At 41.4% G+C, this 13,141-nt stretch overlaps 1 protein-coding gene across 3 annotated transcripts in view; it reads left to right on the top strand.

Moving 5' to 3' along the window:
• Positions 1-13,141, top strand: part of hectd2 (HECT domain containing 2) — a 59,663-nt gene that overhangs the window by 8,016 nt on the left and 38,506 nt on the right. The gene's annotated exons all lie outside the window — the stretch shown is intronic.

Genomic DNA, 13,141 nt, shown 5'->3' on the forward strand with positions numbered 1-13,141 from the left:
CAGAGCCATCGACTTGCCTCTTCTGCTGCACCTGAGAGGGCTTTGATAGTTTGCCGTTGGGTTTGGCCTCGAATTCCCAAGTCCTTAAGCAGCCTGATGGTTGACTTGCCCACAAGGCCTCTGCCGCTGACTTCAACGGGGCAAACCATGGCTTTCCACCCACATTGCTCCACATTCACTGCCAACTCAGCATTCTTAATCCTCTTGCGTTCACAGGCCTCCTGCTCACTGCATCCTCCCAGGGAACAGTAAGCTTTATGATCAAAGCAGTGTGGAGTGAGGAGGACCAGAGCACAAGGTCTGGTCTGAGATTTGTAGTGGCGATCTCAGATGGGAAGCAGAGCCAACCTTCAGTCACATGCTCCTTTGAGTTGGCCAATGTCTGAGGTTGCTTGGCTTTTGGTTGGTTTTGCATCTTCCCGGATGAACCCCCATGTTGGTACAGGATGGAATGATGGAGGGGGCAAATCATTGATCTTCTTCCATTTGGTCCCCAGAGTAGCTGCTAGGCACTTCAGGACGTGGGACATAAATGTTGATATAAAGATGTATTTGTGGTTTAGAACCCATAAATCATCTTAGTGTGGTTTTACATCTCCTCTCTCAGCCTATCTGGAGCTTTAGTGCCAACAGGTGAGTCAGCCATTCAGAAAGAGGATCTGGTCTTCTATTCTGATTGTTTTTTTATGGAGTGAGCGAATTAAACTATACAGCAGATTTCAGGTAAACACTTGGAGAAACCAAATCTTACAAGGTTTGGTGGTTGGGAATTTGAGCCGTGATTGAGATCATATGTCCTTCTTGAATGAGACTTTTGATGGTTTCACTTAATGTGGAACCTAGACCTAATTTATATTCAAAGACGAGATGACGTCGCCACTGATAATATCCGGGACCGTTAAGTTAACTACAAACCCTTCAGCTCACCATGTTTTTTTCTATGAGCCAACTTCAAAGAAAACTTTTTGCAATTTTAATGTCTGTGTTGTGTGTTCACTGTCTGATTGCTTTTGTTCTGGAACTGAAACCCTGGTCTCCATCTTGTCTGGGATGTAATGATGTGTTACTTCCTCTGTTTACACAACACTAGATGTATGTGTTCAGACTTTGTTTATGTTGAGCAGCTAGCAATGAGGTCGAAGCAGTAAACTTGTGCTTCAAATATGGAAGTGTGTCAGGAGAAAAAAGGAAAAGGTGTTGATGTTTTCCAGCCGATGATTCTGCATTTTAAATAATTTCTCACCGTGTGCAGAAACTCTTAGGAACACACTTCTCATCGGAGGGTTTGCAGGGGTGAGTCAGCTTCACTTCAGCCTTTATGGTTCAAGTGGATTTCAATTGTGAAATCAGCTGGTGATCAATAATTTCTGATACTAGGTTGAAGGACGTTTCAATGCTCTATGTTCCTTATGGAGAAATTCACTTCAAGAGTCTCACTCAGAAATGACACATTAAAGCAAAAGAAAAATGAGTGAAACCAAGATTATAGGAACAAAAAAGAGACAACTATCTCATTTGGCTGGCGATATTGTTTGTTTGTTTTGTGAGACATTAAAGTGAGTGTTGCTTCCTGTTAAAGGCGAGGTTATTCCTGCCTGCCGTGAGAACAGAGACCCAGCAGAGTGCTCACCAGCCTGCTTTGTCACCACGGCCACTGATGCCAGAATAATTATGCAAACCTCCGGCCCAAATGAAAACCATATGAAAGAAAAAATACTCAAACGCACAAAAGATAGTGGAGCATTCCTCTGAGCAGTTGGTTGTCCAGTCTACTGAACAATAACCAAATTGGTATTTCACCTCTGAAACATTAAAGGAAGTTTGTATTTCCTTCTTAAAATGCAACATTGTCAAATGTGGATTTAAGGGTGGATGAGTTTGATTTAAACAGAGAATCTCAATGTTATTTCAGCATCAGAAAAAGTTGACACTTTTTTTTTCTCAAAAATATTTGGTTCTCCTTAAAATAGTTTTAGCTTTCCTCCTGCTAAAAGAAAATCACTTAAGGTCCCAGGTTAGGGTGAATATTGATATCCATAAGAAGCCAAAAAATCATCCCAGTGAAGTGTCTCCTCTGTCGGGCATTTCTCTGGAGCCTTAGAAAAAACAGGTCAGTCAGCCCATTAGAATAGAGTATCTGATCCTCTATTCCCATTAACTGATTGTTTTCAGAAGGATCCATTAAAAATATAGAAGGTTTCAGAGAAACCAAATCAACCTCTGGCTTATGGGTCACATTCAACAATTGTCATCTGCTCTTTCATGAAACAGATTTGTTATAATGAGGTTGATGAATTTAGAAACCCCCCCCCTGGAGACCATACGTGGTTCACTACCCAGCAGGCCATTTTCACTCCAATGTTTCTGGTCTTTCCCGTTCATCAGCTGTTATGAAGAACAGCTTTGTGAATTAATGGACAGCACTTTATGACAAGGACAACAAGGTTGTCCTCTTCAACCTCTTTAAAAGACTTCAAAGGCTGTGTTGAAATAAAGTTTGATGAAAGGCAGAAGAGAAGAAAGGGGAGGTCTTGAGGATGACTGATTAAAGGGTGTCATGACGACCAAGGCTTGCTGCTGTCAGGGTGAAATTGGGTGACATGCAAGCTGATGAAGCAGGGCTAATTAGAGAGCAGTGACGACAAGGATGAGGGTTTCAAGTGTCTTCTCCTCATTTCCTACTTACTGCTTTGATCAGTTCTTTTCTCCTCTTGATCACTATGGAAATGTCCATGTTCAGTTTAACACAGAACTCAAATCAGTAAACAACCACCACCGGCCTCAGGTTGAACATTACTGAGACTTACATTTGGATTCCTGTCATATAAAACAACATTGCAGTGTGATTTCTCCATCTGTCTCGCTTCTGCTCGAACAATCTGTCCATGCCTGCAGAATGAGCACCCATAATGCACCTGGACAGGCCCGCTGGTGCCTGTTGTTACTGTGGAGATGGGGAACAATATGAGGCTAATTAGAAACAGAAGGAATGGATGGATGAGCATGCAAATGTATGTTTCTGTGGTGCCTGGCCAATGTGATTACACTCTGATTGGGGTTAATAACGAGTGTTGGTGTGTGTGTGTGCACGCACCTGTCTCTTCCTCAGTCCATTTGTCCTGCTGCCCCCCTTTCTCTCTTTGTTGTGCTGCTTCATTCTCTACACCATCACATGTTCGCAGACTGGATCAGTGAAAAACATCTGCCATCTTTGTTTTGAACTCCAGTTCTGGATAAATTTATATATTTGTTTTTCATCAGTTTCACTGCCAAAGACTGAAGTAACATTCAGATATTTTAAGAGTGGCCATGATGAATGATTATTGTCAGGCTCTGATTACCTTTTTAATCCTGCTCAAGTTTTCATTGGGGCTGCACTAACTGTTTGTACTGAACTGGTTTGTCCTGAAAAAACAGGAGCATATAACGATAATATGACTTACAGGCCAGGGCATCTCCGGCACTACAAGACCTATGGGAGTAAGAATATACCACCACGGGACACTATATACCTTTATCAAAACACTTGCTGTTCCTGATTTGGATATTGGACTTGGGCTGTGATTTCAGCTCTAGTGGGCATATGCCAACCATGTATTTGGCTTATTTGTGTTTAGGGTAGAATTACTGAATGAATTTGTCTTGCTTGAATTTGTGCTATGTGTATATCATATAATATTATAGTCGCCATATATTAGATTTGTGCTCTTATACTCCTCTGATCACTAAGGGAGCAGTGAAATGCAGGGAGACAGAGACGCTTTAAAAGTGTCAGGTACTGGGAGCAGATGTGTTGTTCAATGCGTAAATAGAAGAACATTCTCTGGCTGTGCAAGGACAATTTTGTGCATCGTTTTGTCTTTTTACTCCATAGAGGTTTAAATATGAGAAGGTAATCTCAAGTCCTTCAGACCTGAAGAATACGATCAAATTAAATTTTTTTCTTTTTTCCTTTTTTTTGCCTGTATTTGTCCTCATCACGGGGTGTCAACATTGTATGAGATTGATGGAGTTATAGTCTTATAGCTAAATATTTTATTATTTCAGTGCACGTCTGTGACCATCACCAGCCCTCCCTGGAAGCTAGTTCATTGATCTTTTTTGTGTGGCAGTGAGGGCAGTGCTACACCTCAGCGAATACGGGGAATAAAGATGGACAGGGGAAGGGAAGCAGGTGGTGCTGGTAGGATCTAGTGGGGTGAAGGATGCTGTGCTTTTCCTCTTATCTCACACGGCATTAAGAGAGTCCAGAGGGTTTATGTGGAGAACTGTGGGGAGATGGAAGGTGTCCCAGCAGAGGAGCCGAGTCAAAGGTGGGATACATAGTGACAAAGTGAAAGAACAGCTCAGCCCATTCTAGGCAGCATTCATCAATTCTTCATGATGTGACCCAACCCGAGCTGGCAAGTGACACCACACACTGGAGTGGTCATTCCCTAAATATGAGTGAGACTGTCACCAGGTCCCAGTGCGCCACCGCAGCCACATGGTGCGCTGCAGTCACCTGTGTTCAAGGTGGGTGATGGCGAGCCCCCGATGCACACGGGCTAAGGAGACCACGGGAGGAGGAAACCCCGCAATTCATGGGAGGAGCCCTCGACCACCCCCAACAAGGGAGAGGAAGTGGCAAGCCACCACCGACCGGCCAGCGGCAGACTGATAGGGGCCACCAATGAACTGCCCCAGACCCAGACCCTGCACCCGCCCTGGCCTGTCCCCCAAGGTGTGGTGCATGTTTGAGAACAAGCCTGACTGACACATTTCTCATGAACAACCAATGGCGACCACATCAAGGCTGTAAGCTGCAAATATGCAGATATGCTCCATATCTTTTAGAGAGCTAAACTAAAACAGTGTGTTGTTGATATTACCAAGCCTGTTGCTGTATGATCTTTTAGACACAACAACTTCAAATTCAGCAGTTGTGTCCTCCCATAGCTGCATTTAATAAACCAAATGCAACTAGGCTGTTTTGCTAAAGATTTACAACTTAAATATAGTTTTAAATCTATTATTCTATGAATGAGTTGGAAAAAATCTTTCCAGGCCAGCTGGGTCCAATTCTAGTGCAAATTAGGTCCCATATGGGAGAGGATTGTCTGCTCATTTTCTCTGCTGTGATGACTCTAATACCAACTGAAACCAACCAGTTGTAGTCTACAAGTGGAGTTTGTCAATGAGCAACAGACAGATGAGCTCTGTGTGCTCTGAGAAAATTTGTTGCATTCAAATAATCTGAAGGACGTCAGCGTGTTATTGGATGTTACCTGTGCTTTTGATTTCCTATGTGGAGATATAGGGCTGCGTGGGAGACTCAGCTCAGCCCCTGGAGACACACAGCTCTTTCAGTTGTGTGTGTGTGTGTGTAAATGACAGAATCATTTGCATTTATATCTTTGTAGAAAAAATAAAAAGAATGTCTTTTAGTTGTTGCTAGATTTTTGTGTACAGTATGAAAATAGAAGAAAACTGTGGTTCATTTTAACTTCAGCTTTATTTTTGGAACTGCAGCCTGCACTTTTTTTATAATTGGCTATACTAAATATCAAATACTAAATATAGGTCCAGTGGAGTAATTGGATTTGTGTAATTATAACCTATAACAAAGAACTGGTTGTCTATATGATATACTGCAAACAAACACACCCTGCCAGGAATTTCTATTCCCATCATTTATCCTTCACCAACAAGTGAGACTAACCTCTGCTGCTTTCAGAGTTTGCTCTTGCACAACGCTATTGCAAGATTTAAACAAAACCAATAAAATAAAGTCACACAAACAATAAGTAATGTTCATTTTTATTTTTAGATCTCGTCAAGCACAGATCAGTTAACCCTCTTGTTCCCAGGATTGAGAAACCCAACAGTACCTACCAAGAGCAAGCACAAATTACTGGTCTGAGATTTAGCACCGGTCTTTGAAGTTGATAAAAGAGAGGCACTGGGTCCTGCAGTAGTTCTGAATATGACGGTGGTGCTCTTTGGAGGATGGTTGGTGTGGGAGGGATGTTTTATTATGTCTGTTTAAAGTTAAAGATTGACAGCACTCGTTTCTTCATGCGGGTGAAGAATTTTCTGGCCCTTTCTATGAACCTGTTGTGTGTGGGTGCTATGGATGGTCCTGGTGGCTTGTTTGGCTCCATGTGATCTTCGCCTGTGGGGCATTGGAGAGCTGGGGCTTCAACATGGGTAAGACTAGCGGCTGGCTCCGAGAAGGTCTTTGTGTCAGCAACCAAGCTATTGGTTGAATCATCCCAATTAGATTCACCAGGTTGGTTTCGTTTAAGATAACATAGATTGACTAGCTCTTGAAAACTTGGGTCTCTGCTGAGTTGCTCCTCACCAGAACACTCAAATGCAGTATCATCTTTCCAGGGGCGACTGCAACTGTTAGTGTTCCAGTCATTGTAACTCCAAATGTCTTCATTTTCATACTTGGAAAGCTCAGAGTCTCTTCCGTGGTCCCAAGATGGTTGACTGTGGAAGTCAGTTGAAGGTAGAGTGTTGAAATAGTCACTGTATTCATAATCCATGAATTCTTGTTTTGAGTCTTCAAGCGAGGGAGCAGTTGTGAGCTGAAGGACAGCATCTGTGTAGTAGTCTGCTTCCATTTCACCCTCAAGGTTAACCTTTGTTATAAACTTGTGCTGAAGGGCTTCCCTGGGAGTAATTCTCTGTTTGTGATCTGTAGCTAGGCAACGCATCAGGAGATCTGTAAATTGCATCCTGTCTTTATACTCGAGATCAAAATGGACTTTTGGATAGCTCTGTATCGCATCCTTCAAATCCCAGGCTGAGTCGAAGAACGTTGCATAAACCTTTGGCTCAGTACCAGCTACCTCTTTGTATTCCTCTGGTGTTCTTAGTCTCCAGCCCATGTATGGATCATAGATGAAGTAAAGCCAGCTGAATTTCCCAGCAGTGAGATGGTAGTCTGGTCCACCCAGCAGATGGATCATCGTCTTCATCCAGTGGTACGAACAGTCGTCAGGGAAGATGGCCATAGCAAAATAGAGAAATGCCATCACACAGCCCACTCCCCACATGTCAATAGACTCAGACAGGGGGAGTCCTAGGGTTACCTCAGGAGCCCTGTATGAAATGGCCTGCATCTGCATTCCAACCATTGCTTTGCTTGACGGAAGGGCCAAACCGAAGTCGATGAGCTTTATTTTAAATGGCTGATCTTTGTGATTGACGAGCATCACGTTGTCAGGTTTCAAATCGGTGTGCATGATGCCAATGGTCATCAGTGCTTGAAAAGCAACCAGCAGCTGGTGAGTCACAGACCGGATTTCATGGAGACTGAGCGGCTCCCAATCCCTCTCATTCATAAGGTCCCAAAGGCTCATGTCCAGCATCTCAAAGGCCAGACAGGACAGGTCATTGAACCTGAAACTGTCAATGAAAGTGACGATGTTGCTTTTTTCTGGATCAAGAGACCTGATGAGCTCTAACATCTCCACTTCATTTTGGATGAATTGGTCTTCACTGTCTTTGTGGATTTTTACTGCCACGGTTTTCAGAGTGTTCAAGTCTAAACACTTGGCAACTTTGCCAAAGGAGCCCTCTCCGCTGAAGTCCAATACCTGGTAGCAAGTGACGTTGCTCTGGATGATATCTTGCTTCTTGGTTGGTCTTGATGAAGACATAATTGCAAATGTTTTTTTCCTCAATCAGAGTGAGTTGCTGCTGTTTTGTAGTGAACACAATTATAATGAAACTGACCAGGTCACAGGTTCTGGTTATATGTTCTAAAAGGTGGCTTGGATGATGTCATAGATGATGTCACAAAGCAGCTCAAGACATCAAAGCATCAAAGCCAGACAGAGATCCAATTGACTAAATAAGTGAATATAATGGCACAGTGTATAAGTTAATTGCCCTGATGCCTCATAGCAACACATTTTAGGGTTTGATTCCCCAGCCTGGGACCTCTCTGTGAGCAGTTTGCAGTCAGTTTATACAGTGGTGTCAGAAAAGTGGTTCGTCTGTTGAACCCAGATTATTTCTTATTTTCACACTTTTCTTTTTACTCTGTCACAAGATGTCTGCTTATGTTCTGTGCATACATTGTCTTTCTGTGTTCTGTAGTGTTTCATGTATTGTTGTTCAGTGTTTCCAGGGATCCTGATCCTACAGGTCAGTCGGGATGTCCTTAGTATTAGATAAAATTACCATATAATACAAAAGACACGATACATGCAGTAAAAAGAGAATGTGGAGGTTGCATGTCCTCCCTGTGTCTCTGTACGTCTCTGCATGTTGATCCTGTAATTCGCATCGGCTGCAGCCCCTCCAGATAATGGATAATGAAACAAACTAAATAAATAAGCACAAATACAGAGAAGTCGTCTGACCACCAATGTTTAAATAATGCACTTTCTTTTTTTGCAGTTGGGTGGCTCAGGGACAGTGTGTATTAACCAAGGTGATGTCAAAGCACACAGTAAATGAAATTGAAAAAAAATGGCTAGAATGATGATTTAATCTGTTTAGCTCTAAGTTTACATTCTAGGACATGTCTGAATCACTGCCTACTTTGTGTTTTAATAGGCCACGCGGTGATCTTGTTCTATTAGAATAAGACTTTTAAGTAGTTGAAGACCAACATGTCTACATGCTGTTTACATTTTTCCTTTGTAAAGAGACTTGAGCATTGAAACGTTTCAGTGAAAGAGAAGTCTCACTGTATGTCAGAGGTCTTCAAACCTCTTTCCTCAGAGTTGCTTTGGAGAACAAAAATGTGTTGAGAATTACTCAAGTGTTCTGTTACTTCTGGTTACTACTTTTTTTTTTCATCATATCTTCATCATAACTTCATTGAGTTTTTTAAGTGTTTCCAAGATACATAAATATACAGAAATAAGAGTGCTCTTACACCAAAGAAGACGTCAAGGGTAACTAAATTATTGTCCAGCATTCAAATTGTCCTTCTTTGCAAGTCAGGTATTTATGAGATAACATAGAGCAACACTTAGGTGTTACTATAAGTATATATAAAAAAAAAAAAATAGCCAGAACAATAAAGGTTTCTCTGTCTTATCAAGAGCTAGCCCAGGTTATTTCACTATTATACTTGGATAAAAAATACAAATTTAAATTTACAATTCAGACAGAAGAAGGAAATCAAATATCTAAAGAAAATATAGATCACTGCAAAGGACTACCGACAGCTACGCCTCATTATATCAAATCAGATTTATTTGTATAGCGCCAAATCATAACAAAGTTGCATCAAGGCACTTTACATATAGAGCAGGTCTAGACCAAACCCAACAGATCCCCCGATGAGCAAGCAAAACTTCCTTTAAGAGGCAGAAACCTCAGGCAGAACCAGGCTGAGGGGGGGGGGGGGGGCATCTGCCTCGACCGGTTGGGTTGAGAGTGGGAGAGAGAGAGAGAGAGAGAGAGAGAGAGAGAGAGTGAGAGTGAGATAGGCATGGGGCGGTGTAGGCAGGAACATGTTGCTGCATGAAGTTCATGGAGTTGAGCTGTAGTACAGAATTCATGAAATATGGCACCAGCAGGTGTTGCAGGAACATGGGATGGAGATGAGTCAACACCTGCAGGATGAGGACAGGGAGAGAGAGGAGAGGAACTGGGAGAGACAGAGACTTTGGCAGAACATGGTTAGTAAATTCAGTATAAATGCTTAGAACTGGGTGAAACTGTGTTTTTTAAGAAGGATGGTTCTTATCAGCACATGCAAGGGGGGAGGAAAGGAAAGCGAGCAAGACGGAGGGAGAGAGAAAGAGGGAGAGGGGGAGAGAGGGTAACAGGGAGAGAGAGAGAGAGAAAAAGAGATAGAGATAGAGAGAGAGAGATGCTCAGTCCTTCCCCCAGCAGCCTCGGCCTACAGCAGCATAGCTAAAGAGTAGAGGACTTTAACTTTTTAACTATAAGCTCTGTCATACAGGAAAGTTTTAAGCCTGGTCTTGAAAATTACTAAAGAGTCCGCCCCCCAGACCGATACTGGAAGTTGGTTCCATAGAAAAGAAGCTAACAGGAGAGATATGATCTCTTTTCCTAGTTCCTGTTAATATTCGTGCAGCAGCGTTCCGAATTAACTGAAGGCCTTTCAGAGATTTGTTTGGACATCCAGATAGTAATGAGTTACAGTAGTCCAGCCTAGAAGTTACAAATGCATGGACTAGTTTTTCTGCATCATCCTGAGGAAGGATGTTTCTGATTTTTCTAATGTTTCTCAGGTGGAAGAAAGCTGCCTGACTAACTTGTTTTATGTGAGGGACAAAGGACATGTCCTGGTCAAAAATTACTCCAAGGTTTCTTACAGTGGAGCTGGAAGCCAAAGTGATGCCGTCCAGACTGATGAGATGATTAGATAGTATTTTTCTGAGGTGCTCAGGGCTGAGTACAATAAGTTAAGTTTTGTCAGAGTTAAGAAGTAAAAAATTAGGGTCATCCAGACTTCTATGTATTCAAGAAATGTCTGCAGTCTGACTATCTGACTGACTTCATTTGGCTTCATTGATAGGTACAGCTGAGTGTCGTCTGCGTAACAATGAAAGTTGATGCCGTGTTTCCTGATAATGTTGCCTAGAGGAAGCAGATAAAGCGTAAAGAGGATTGGTCCAAGTACCGAACCCTGCAGGGTTCGTCAGCCTCATTCCCCACATTACTTAAATCCACACTCTCCATATATTCCATAAAAGGACCCCAAATGTTTTGAAAGATTGGTAGTTTTCTTTTTATAATGTAAGTTATCTTCTCCATAGGTAAAGTCGTGGCTATTTCTTTAACCCAGTTGATGAGTTTTGGTTTACTGGTACTTCTCCATGACAGTGTTATGACTCTTTTTGCAAGCGGTAAACAAAAAACATGGGCAGTGATTATTTTTCTAGACATGTGATGTCTATCAGGATGTAAACCTAGAATAAATAGTTTAGTGTCAAGAACTAATTTTATACCTAGTATAGTTTCTAAGTTTTGTTTAATCTCCCGCCAAAAGTGTTGGACTTTACTGTATTCCCAGACACAGTGGAAGAATGTCCCCTTCTCCTCTCCACACCTGATGCATAGGTCTGGGATAGTGTAATTATACTTACTAAGCTTTTCTGGTGTCACATATGTCCTCATTAGCCAATTATATTGGAGTACTTTGAGACGAGTATTGGTAGTTTGTGTTTGTGCATCAGCACGCACCTTTTCCCAGTCCTCGGAGGGCAAGTCCTTCTGTAAATCCTCCCTCCAGGCCTCAAGTTTCCCTAACACTAGAACTACCACAGCCCAGCCATTTGGCTTTTCTACCTCCAAAGCCCAAAGGGCAGCCAAATGGCTGGATTAGTCTGGAACTAATATCCGAACTGAAGTGTGAACAGCCCAGCCTGTCACCATTGTTCTGTAAATGAGGCAACTACTCTACTCAACAGCTGAAAGGGAACTGATCTTACTTTGCCTTTACCTGAATAAATCAGTGTGTTGGGTTAGGGTTAGGGTTATGTAGCGAGAGAGAGGCTGAGGTTTAGAACCAGAGTAAAATATTCACTTCATGATGTGTTCAACAGGCTACAATTAGTGATGATATTTCCACTTTTGTGATCACAATGGAAAATTATTTTCCCCTCCCTTCTTACTGAAATTAACTTAATTTCTTCTCTCTGATGGATTATGTTTTCTAGTGATCCCATAGATAAATTCTCTCTTTTTGTCTCTTCTCTTTCTTCGTCTTTATGTATTAGTTTATTTTTCAACAATCAATAGAGAATAAGCTACTAGAGCTACTGTATGAATGAAGTGTAGTATGAGTGTAATGTCTGTAAGTATATGTCTAAGTTGAAATTTTGAAATAATAGAAGAATAGTTACTGCATATCTTGTTGTAACTAATAGTGGATCCAAAGTAAATCAAATCACAAGTAGTAGTCAGAGGTCGACACAGTTTGTTTTTCATTTGTTGCTGTGATTTATTGCTGATGCATAAAATTCAAACAAGACTTTTTTATGTAGAAAATACTGCAAGGAAAATACAAACACAATATTCTGCACAGCGTGTTGATCATAGTAAAGAATAAAAACACTCAATGCATTTAGGCAACAAAATTCTCCGTTACAGCACTTCACCCCTCTGCGTTGTCTGTCTTAGTATAGTCATCGTTCACCCTTCCACCACACACACCCAGTTGGCCTGCTTTTACATTTTCCATCAATCTTTATATGTACTTTTAATGTATTTATTTTCTTATTAAACTCTATCAAAGGCCTTTTTGGCATCCAATGATAGCAAAGCACTATGTGGTTTTTCTTCCCAATTATGAAGAATATCCAACACTCGTCTCACATTATGAAATCACTGCCTACCTACAATAAACCCATTCTGGTCACAAGCAATTATGTTTCGTAAAATTTGCTCCAGCCTTCTAGCCACAGTTTTGCAAAGTATTTTTAAATCCACATTAAGAAGACTTACTGGTGTTAGATTTTCACATTTACATTTACCAGATTCGGAGAGTAGAGTAGTAGAGTTAACAGAGCTCCTCTTAGTGAAACAGGGAGGATTCCTTTTTCAAATGAATCTCAGAACATGTCAAAAAGATTGGACAGCAATTTATCTTTAATTTTTTTTATACATTTCTGTCGGCAGCGAATCTGGGCCTGGGGTTGTGCCTGTTTTCAAATGATCTATCGCTATAGATATTTTCCTCCTTAGTTATATCTGCCCCAAGACCTGCACTTATTAATCCTGAAATGTTAGGTATTTGGAGGATATCTAAGGATATCTCAAAAAAGACCTTAAAAGTTTCACTTATTTCTAGTGGGTCAACAATAATCTGTCCATCACTATTTTCAACTGAAGTAATGTTTTTCTCATTTTGTAATTGTTTACCGCACCAGGCCAATAGTTTCCCGGGGATCTTCCCCCTGGTCGAAAAATGCCTGTTTAAGACGCAAACGATGTGAGGCTGCTTTAGAGGCAGAAAATTTGTTACACTGGGTTCTTAGTAGCAGGAGTTTTCAGTGAATGTTTGGACATAACATTTGATAGTATTCCCCCTCAAGCAATTCAATCTCTGTTACCAACCTTTGTTTTCTCATAAGTTTGTTTTGCCTTATAACTCGTAAAGCTAATTATCTGATCTCTTATGTAAGCCGTAAAGTCCTTTATTGGTTTCGAAAAAGAT

This window comes from Echeneis naucrates, chromosome 15 (assembly GCF_900963305.1).
Source record: "Echeneis naucrates chromosome 15, fEcheNa1.1, whole genome shotgun sequence".
NCBI lineage: Eukaryota > Metazoa > Chordata > Actinopteri > Carangiformes > Echeneidae > Echeneis > Echeneis naucrates.